We start from the raw sequence: 7,801 nt of genomic DNA on the forward strand, positions 1-7,801 counted from the left end.
CTATTTTTTCACTTAGAGAAATAAGAGAGGAAAAAAAAAATCATTGAAACAGCTCAGATAACACTCTAGGGACACAAAATATCTTATTACCTGTGCTGGAGTATTATTTTATTTTACACTGTAATTAAATGCTCAGTTGCCCCTCCTCCCCAGTCAATCTGATTTTATCCTTGGAAGGCAACAGATAATTTCCGTATCAAAAGAGCAGTGGCACTTTCATGCATTGTCACTCAGTTTTCTGTGATGTCACCTGAACAAGATTGTTAATAAGTTGTGATGGAAATGATAACCAGTTTCATCAGCAAAAAGTTCCCATGTGCCAGGATGCACTAAAAGTTGCAACACTCACAATTACATTGTTGTGCTTTTTTTCTCTCCCTAGGAGCTGGGCTGTACACTTTGACATGTCTCTTTGTCTCCTGGGCTCAAGCCTGGTTTCTAGTGGTGGTACCTGACCTACTTGTATGTTCCATGATAAAATTGAGATGTCAGGCTGCCTATTTTGTTAGAAAATTAAAATCTACTGTGCTTCATAGAACTGAAGATCAACTCCTTTTGGAACGGACTGCCATGTTATTCTTCATTTTGATTTATTATCTATAGACTCAATACCCTTAAGACTTCACTGTTAAGATCCCATTGCAGTTTTAGCTTGAAATGCATTTTGAAATTTATCTCTTACTTGGCTTCTGTTAAAGCACAAAAATATGCACTATGAGTTAAATGTTGCTTTTGACTGGGGTCTGGTGTAATCAGCTTACCCACAGGATGAAGAAAGAAGTGTTGCAAAGTTTCTGTGATGCTGGAGATAACCCTAACTGGTTACTCCTGAGGACTTGTTTTGTAGCAGAGTCCTTCTTATTCAAGCTGTCAATGGAATGAGCACACTGAAGACTTCATGTGCTCTCTTGCATGAACAAATGCCAGTGCGCAAAGGGATCCTGCAAATTCTGCTCTGGATGGAATGACAGACACCTGCCACAGGGATGTTGATATCCCGAGGTCAGAATAATATCTGGCTTCTTCTTTGGTTTATTTTTGGGTTAATTGTTTGTTTAATAGTAGAAATCTTACCATACCAGGAAAAAAATCTAAATATTCAGGGTCTAACTTTGTATAGCTTTACTCTTGCTTTCTTTTAATTTATTCAGTGTTCAAGTAATTGTTACAATCTTCATATTCTTTGGGTCATTGCAAGGCTGTTCTTTTTTTCTTATTTTTTGTAGTTTACTTATTTAGTTAATTTCTCTTTTTTATTCAATTGACAATGTTGCTGATTTAATAATTAAGCAATATTTTACTTTCTTTTTCTTTCTTTCTTTCTTTCTTTCTTTCTTTTTTTCTTTCTTTCTTTTATTCTTTCTTTCTTTCTTTCTTTCTTTCTTTCTTTCTTTCTTTCTTTCTTTCTTTCTTTCTTTCTTTCAGTAGTTCAGGTCCTTAATCTTCAAAGAATTTTTTTCTCCAGTCTTCCTACCATTCTCTTTTGAATGTTTGACCACTAGCTGATTATTCATTTATTTTATTTTAACCTGAGAAAGAAAAATATAGTTTCCTGCAGTTTTCACTCTCTTGTTGGTCTGAGTTAAAAAAGGAGTGGTCATTAAGGTTAAATTTATGTCAAGGAAAAGTCAGCTACACTATATATAGCAGTCATGTTAGAAAAGCACTGTTATGCAATTATGACTGCAAAAAAAGCTCTTTCAGGGATGGAAATATATATATATGTCCAAAGAAAATGTCCTTGACTAAGATAGTTTGAATGGTACTTGATCTTACCTTCTATTACCACAACTTCCTTTCAACTTATAGAATACATTATATTAATGTTTACAAAGCAAAAGCTGTATCTATTATAGTAAATAATTAAGTATGGTGTCACTATGGACTCATGAAATACCATATAAGTCAATGAAAGCGTGTTGAAACAGAGGGGTATGTAGTACATGTGATGTACCGTCTATTGCAATGATAATTTGTTCACTGAAATATTTTTAAATGTGTGGATTTAAAATTATAAAGTAAGTCCTTTTTTTACATTTTGCTTTGAATTTTTATGGTGAATTTTATTGAAACATATTTTTTTAAATCAGTCATTTTAGTATTCATTTTTTTCAAATTATAATCTTTTACCACTTAATAATAGAGGAGCAGAAGCTTTTTAAGCACATAACAACTGTGACAATTTGATGGAATTCATTTTATGTAATAATTTTATCAAATAATTTATTTATTTAAAAAAATACCATTTATTAAAACATTATCCACAATTTAGGTAAAATGGTAAAGCAAATGTCATTTTCAAACACACGACCCACCTTTGCTGACAGCGCAGCACAATCACAACATATTATAGGAAGTGTTGGCATGCTTTGGAACACTGGATGACTCTATCAATAGACTAATAAGCTTACAGATGAGTGCCCAGCATTTTTTAGCTACTCTTTATTCACTTCTCCCTGTGCATCTGCATTGGTTTTAATGAGTTTTCATGTGTTTAACTCAAGACAGGATAAGATTTTCAGCACCTGAGTCATGAAGACACACTTGTGGCATAGATTAAAGCATTCATAGACTCACAAAAAGAAAATTTTGGTCACTTTGAATATCTTCAGGACTGATGTCCCAGGGAAACTGTAATTCTGGAGACAGGGTCTGACATACACAAACATAAAAGCAAACTCAGCATGGATACTTTTAGGAGAAATCAGGGCAAATAATTAGAGACATTCCTTCAGATCTTCAGATGAAGAATGGAATTTAAATTCCTTAAATTCAAGCTCTTCTGTGGATAAGCAAAAGATGCAAAACATACTGAAATACAATGATCTATGAGTATAAAAAGCAGCAGGGACTGAACACAATTGGTGGGAAATACCCCACCAATGTACATTCAGAGGGACAATCATGGAAGGTGGGGACAACTGTCTGGCCAGGAGGAGGCTTCAAAGGAATGAAAGGAAGAGACATGATGGAGAGAGAGCATTCCCTTCCTTTCAGCACCACCATGGTAGCAGGTAAACTACCATCAGCCTCTGGTTTTAGAGGTTATCAGCATTTCCTTACCTTTATTTTTGAGATATTTATCAATGAAAGAATTCATAAAAGGCCACTTTCATTTCTTCAGGGAATATTGTATACACAAGAAGTCTCCCACTTCAGATAAAAATCAGTCCTCCAAACCAACTTGCTGAGTATCTGCTTGGGTTAGTACATCTGTCACTGGAACAAGTCCATTTCTTGCCAGTGTGAAATTAGGCCTTTTTATATATAAGCACTGACTTGTCAGAAGGCACTGGAAAAGAATCTTATTAAACATTTATTAATTTACTATGAAAAAATTTACTATGAAGTTTACTTAATCGCAAAGGAAGAGGTATAAACAAGTGTAAAATATTGCACATTTTTAAACTAACCTTAATGTTAAAAGGGCCAGGCCTTCAGGGGCCAAATTCCTCCTTAAAATATTGTTAAAATATTTAAGTTAAGTTAATATTTAACTTAAGTTAAAATCTTGTCTTCCATTAAAAAAAAAAAAGTGTTTGATTCGGTTTTCTAGTTTATTTTGCAAAGTTTGTATCAACCTTTTGCATTCAAAATCTCAGCTGAGCAGCATGAATACCCTCTCATGAACATGCACATTAACAGGTTATCTTGAAGAATTCCAATATTTCTAATACTGGAAGTGAATTCCTGTATATTATGGTTTTTTTCCTCTAAAAGATCTGTTCCATAATGATCACCATCCCACACCCTTCTCCTGAACAATTTTCCTGCAAGAATTTTGTTGTGGATACCCTTAATATTTGACAAGTGTTCCATAAAATACTTCTGTCTCTTTAGAATTTACAATGTTCTTTTCCTGCCTTAACTGCAGACAGAATATAATTCTTTTAGTGGTCTGGATGAATATTCATAAGTGACAAGTACTCTGAGTTCTAAAATATCAGATCGGGAGGTTTTACAATTATTAGATCAGGGCTTTTCTCATTTGTACCCTGGGATTAAAATGTCTTTATTTCAGTGCAGTAACAGAGGAAGAACACAAGATTACAATAGATTTAACAAAAAGGAGATAACTTTGCATTATTTTTCATTCTTCTTTCAGTCTCCATCACGAGGATGGAGTCATGCTGTGACATTCTTCTCTGGGTATTGGAACATGAGAATGATATACTTGACTTTGAATGTCTCAAGTTTTGTAACATATAATAGCTGAGTTTCACCCCGGTATTTTGCATTTTGATAGGCAAGTGCCACTTCACTGCTGAGGCCCTTCTGCTGACCTTTAACACAGCGGGTAGCTTCAGCACTGCAATTATCACTATGGGTTGTGGTGTCCTGGAGGAAGTCAGCATGTGCACATGTATCAGCTGGGATATCAAGGATCTGAAAAATAGAAGAGCACATACCAAGCAAAAGAAGTCATTTGATCATGACAACCCAGTCAAGCCAAAGTCCAAGTGATGGTTATGTCAGAAATTCTTGCTTAGCCTCCCTCATGCATTTGAGTGGAAATGTCAGAGGCTACAATTAATGAGACTCCATTTTACTTTCTCTTAAACTACTGCCATTTCCAGCTCAGAAAGTTCTACCTACTGGTTGAATAACAGTAAATCAGCATACAGGAGTGTGATTTATCTGCTTGATGCATAGTTATTAAGTTTGATCTTAAGTTTCAGTGGTGAAACTGGAAACCTTACACGGGTAATTTTTTTCAAATGTGGGTGCCTAAAGCATAAATAAATATGTATCAGGGTGTGCATCCTTATTTTATAGAAGTACCTTGTATGAGACAACCCCAAAGATTTTACCTTCAATTATAAGAGAACACCAATAATACAAGTCTCGGTGGGTTATTACTATACCATGTTCAGCAAAGAGCAATCAATGTGCACTAATATAAGTAGAAGACAGCCCACCAACAAAAGGTTAAGCAAAACTGACATAAATGTCTCACATACTGTAGTTTTTGCTATTGCACTTCTAGTTATCACTACTGGTGCTGAGGAACTGCTCTCAAAATTTGCTTGAATTGAAAATGCTTTCTACAACAGAAGCATATATGTTATATGATACTTTTGCCTTTGTAAATAAAATTCAAAAAGTTTGGGGGTGTCCTCTTTTATTTAATTAGTAACACTCTTTATTAGCACCCTTGATACACCATCTTTGCTTTTGCTTTCCTTACCTTTATTACTTCTCTTTTCTTCACTTTGTGGCTGCTGTTCACCTTCCTAAGTTACAGCCCCCCTCCACCTTCCTTTTATTTCTCCAAACAAAAAAACCAAAAAAAAACAAAAGCAGAGCTTTGTTCACTATTTTTTCTTCCAAAGACAAGTTCATGTTTCTTCAACATACTGCAGAACAGCTTATGCTGATTTTGCTGCTTAAATATTATTTTTCGTAGATTCTCTGTTTATTTTTCCAAATGTGCTAAGAGACCTCCCAATGAGATCCCTTCTTCCCTCTTCACAATCTTCCCCTTAAGAATCTGAATGTTGCTAATATCTCCTGGGTAAAATCCAGCCACTGTGTCCACACCAAGTCAAACTGAATTTACTCCATGCTATGCAGCTGTTCCATTGTCTCCTTATTACAACACAAGATTCTGTTTGTTTTATTTATTTATCATTTCTAAGTACCAGGCTTTCTGGCAAAATGTTGCCAGCTGGAAGTTACATGGAAAATGTTTAGCACAGCTTTAACAGATGCTCCAGAGTATGTGTACACTCATTTCATTCTTGGTAAATCAGCATTTAGGGAATATGGGGAAATAGACTGTGAAATGCCATTAGCTTGTCCTAGCTATGGTGCTATTTAATAAAATCTCTAGCAAATTCAAAAGGCAGAAACTCTTCTGAGTCTTTAGTGCATGCATTTTCTCCTCCCTGAGCTATCAATATCAAAAGCATCTTAAGAAAATATATGTCAATGAAAAATGAAGGAAAATAAATAGAAAAAAAAATTAATAGGTATTTCTGATGAATAACTGTCATCCCTGAGTGTGCTAAATTGCATTTCTAATCTCTTTTTTGGGCATTTATTAGCACTTACTTCCCTCAGTTAAATAAGAATGACATGTTATGAATAATGTTTATGCCTCTAGGAGTTTATGTGGAGGATCTTCTGGTTTTCTGTAGCTTTTGCCTCATTCAGAATTAAGTAGTCAAGTTCTCTGTTGATAAGCCTTAAAATACAGAAATAAGGAATAAAACTACCAGTATCTGTATGAAAATCCTCAGTTTTTAAGGTATGGGGAGTTACTGCACCGGGAGTCTCACAGATGCCCTCACCATTGCTTGGTGCAACAAGGGTCCAAGTTTCAATGTCTGCTGCCATGTCCCCATATCAGTCCAGCAGAGATCTTCCACTGCACTTAACACAAGCCCATTAAGAGTAGACTCATCCTCCTAGACAAACAAGTCCTCACTCACATTTAAGCTGCATTTCCATCTGTGAAGCACAAAAATACATTCTTTGGTACCAACCTCAATTTTGAATACTTTTACAGGCAACTCTATATTTCATGCATCCATTATTAAGACTTGGAAACAAACAGGAGAAAAGTATAAAATGCTGGTGAATATCAAGATCTTTTCACTACTAATTTCCACTTGATTTTTCTGAATTTTCTGGATTGCTTTGTAAGATCTACTGATCTTGATAATGATGAACTATGACATAGTTCTACCTCTTCAGAAGGAAGAGTTATTTCCATAGCATTTCTCAGTAACAACACTGTCCACCAGGATCCATTCAGACAAGACCACAGCTTATTATTTGTGAGAGGTTGGATCCTCACTGTTTATAGAAATCTAAATAAAAGTTGAAACATATGTCATTCACCTATGTATTGAAGTGGGGATTAAAGTCCACTACAGTCCAAATATGTGAGTCCAAATAAGAAAAGGAATTAAAATAAATGTAATGTATTCATTTCTGGAGCTATGTCAATATATGTCTGATGCATCACTTCAACTGAATTTATATTTACAATTCATATCTTTCTTCTTCCCTCTCTCCAACCTTCCTCAACATTGACTCCTATGATTTAAGGAAGATTATAGAAGTGCAATATGGAGCCAAAGTACCGAGGAAGAAAACAAAACATGGAGTGTTTCAAATGTGTTTAAGCCAAAAATGGCCACTCTAACACACAAACTAAATTTTAGCTACCTATATAATGATCAGTATGTGGTGAATGTGCAGGACAGTTTGAATCAATCCACAAAATAATTCATAACAACATGCATAAGTAATCAACATAATCATTTTTTACATATCATCTCTGGCTTCAGACTTCTCATGTCAAGCCATCAGAAAGGGTAATTTTGTTACTTTTAAACCTTGAAATGTGACATAACTTGAAAATGACAGTAAGTTGTGACAAAAGGCCTCTAGAAAAGAAAATAGTAATCAGCAGTGAAAGCTGCTGTCTTTTGCCTCTTAAAATCCCCAGCTTGCTTTCTTGAAATAACCTGAAATAACTACTCTCATTCCTATATTACATTAAGCTATGGTTGTCACAATATAAGAAAGATATTAAACTATTAGGCAGCATCCAAAGGAGAGCAGCAAAAATGGTGAAGGGCCTTGAGGGGAAGCTGTGTGAGGTATGGCTGAGTTCGCCTGGTCTGTTTAGCCTGGAGAAGAGGAGACTGAGGGGAGACCTCATCACAGTCTACAACTTCCTCATGAGAGGAAGAGGACGAGCAGACACTGATCTCTTCCCTGTGGTGACCAGTGAGAGGGCTTGAAGGAGTGGCCTAAGTTGTGTCACGGAGGTTTAGGTTGGATATTA

At 35.3% G+C, this 7,801-nt stretch overlaps 1 long non-coding RNA gene across 2 annotated transcripts in view; it reads right to left on the reverse strand.

Annotated features, from left to right (window-relative positions):
- The window catches only part of LOC115490949 (uncharacterized), a 35,966-nt gene that overhangs the window by 10,410 nt on the left and 17,755 nt on the right, over window positions 1-7,801 (reverse strand). The window contains exons 3-4 of one of the 2 annotated variants that reach the window (XR_012052738.1): window positions 6,294-6,453; window positions 3,064-4,386 (exon numbers count right to left, since the gene is read on the reverse strand). This is a non-coding gene — a long non-coding RNA (uncharacterized lncRNA). The remainder of the gene's footprint in view (window positions 1-3,063; window positions 4,387-6,293; window positions 6,454-7,801) is intronic. The other variant, XR_003956878.4, reaches the window with a different exon arrangement.

This window comes from Taeniopygia guttata, chromosome 1A (assembly GCF_048771995.1).
Source record: "Taeniopygia guttata chromosome 1A, bTaeGut7.mat, whole genome shotgun sequence".
Classification (NCBI taxonomy): Eukaryota; Metazoa; Chordata; class Aves; order Passeriformes; family Estrildidae; genus Taeniopygia; species Taeniopygia guttata.